The following is a 1989-nucleotide window of genomic DNA, read 5'->3' on the forward strand; positions in this document are numbered from 1 at the left end:
CATCTCCCCTGTGCGCCTCAGCACGCTAAAAGAGCTATTTCCCTAAAAGAACAATTACGGGTGCGTCTTTTTAATGATGACGTTGCGTGGCAAACTTGACGTTACGTCTTTGTAAAGACGATGTGGGTCTTGCTATAGACAACGTATCACCCGGGCGTTTCTGGATGCGGTCATTACCTGGCGCTGGGTGATGGTCACGATCGCTGCCTCACGTGCCTGGGCATGTAGCACGCTGAGGTGGCGTTTGTGGATGAGTCATCTTCTCATTGCGGGAAGATGATCATCTCGGAGTCGCGGGCCAAGCTCCGTTTCCTCAAGGGGGTGAGCCAGAGCTTTCTGGAGAGGAAGATTCGGCTGCACTGCTCTCTTCCGGGACTGTAGCAATGCCTGAATCGGATCCAGAAATAATGGCTATGCTTTCCCGGGCTGCCGTAGGGGTAGGGCTCGAGTGGAGACTTCCACCGTGTCCCGAGCCCTCAAGGTTGCACGATTGGTTCTCGGCGCCCCGACTCGGTGCCTTTCTTCCCGGAGGTGCATGAGGATCTCACCAGGTCGTGGACGGCACCTTTTACTGCCGGAAACCGATCTGCTGGTTCCTCCTCCCTCACCACCCTCGATGGTGGTGCAGCTAGGGGGTTACAAGGGTCGCCCCGGTGGAGCGGTCGGTTGCGATGCAGTTGTGTCCTAATACCGCCTCCAACCGGCAGGGAGAACCGTGCCTCCCCTCCCGGGTCTGTAGGTACTCGACTGGCCAGCGATGCTTATACGGCCTGTGGAGAAGCTGCCTCCGCCTTACACGCTACGGCGTTATTGCAAGTGCACCAGGCCAAGGCACTGAGGGACTTGCACGAGGGTGGTCACGACCCAAACATTCTCAGAGAACTCCGCACCGCGACGGACCTCGCGCTACGAGCGACGAAGGTTACGGCGCGGTCTCTGGGTCGTGCGATGTCCACTATGGTGGTGAGGAATTCCCCTCCGAGGGCTCCTCCGTCCGCCGGCACTCCGACACCAGTGGGGCTGTCGAGAGAGCAGGCTGGACCCTCAAAAAGGGTACCACCTGTATCTTCCGAGGCTCCCCCCGATGATCGGATGTCGATTGCTGCATCGGAGGGTGAGCCAGACTTTTCTGGGGAGGAAGATCCATCAGCGCTGCCGTCCCTCTGGGTGACAGAGGTTACGGCACGGTCTCTCAACGCCCCCATGTCCCAGACCGGCCTTTTCGGCGACACGGTGGAGAACTTTGCCCAACAGATCTCCGCTGCCCAAAGCAGACTGAGGCCACCAGGTACATCCTACCCCGGCGTGCGGCTGCTGCCATCGCCGAGGGCGGCCTGCGTTCTTCCTCGCTGCCCCACTGCGGGGTACGCCTCTAGTTCCGTTGCGCGGCGTCTGGGAGCCTGGCTAGCGCTACCCAGCCCGTCTCGATGGCTTCTTCGAACCGTCAGGCTCGGCTATGCGATTCAGTTCGCCCGGCGCCCTCCCAAGTTCAGGGGCGTCCACTTTACTTCAGTGAAAGCAGCAGATGCCCCTGCTTGAATACATTCAAGAGCAGGATGGCGGTCCCACTGAAAAAATTTCAGAGGCTCCTGGGAGACCGCTTCAGCACTGGCTCCATGGCCGAGTCCCGAGGTGGGCGCGGCAATGCGGCACTCACCGGGTCCAAGTTATACCGGCCTGCCACCAAACCTTCACCCCGTGGTCAGACCTTGCATTTCTCCGGGCAGGAGTGCCCCTAGACCAGGTCTCCAGGCATGCTGTGGTTCACACGGATGCCTCAACCACCGGCTGAGGGGCCACATACAACGGGCTTGCAGTGTCAGAGGTTTGGACGGGGCCCCAACTGCACTGGCACATCAACTGCCTCGAGTTGCTGTCAGTGCACCTTGCCCTGAGCCGTCTCAAAGGGCGCTTACGAGGCAAGCATGTACTAGTCCGCACGGACAACACAGCGACCGTTGCGTACATCAACCGACAAGGTGGTCTGCG

The sequence above is a fragment of the Sinocyclocheilus anshuiensis genome, unplaced genomic scaffold, assembly GCF_001515605.1.
Source record: "Sinocyclocheilus anshuiensis isolate Anshui unplaced genomic scaffold, SAMN03320099.WGS_v1.1 scaffold1240, whole genome shotgun sequence".
Lineage (NCBI taxonomy): Eukaryota > Metazoa > Chordata > Actinopteri > Cypriniformes > Cyprinidae > Sinocyclocheilus > Sinocyclocheilus anshuiensis.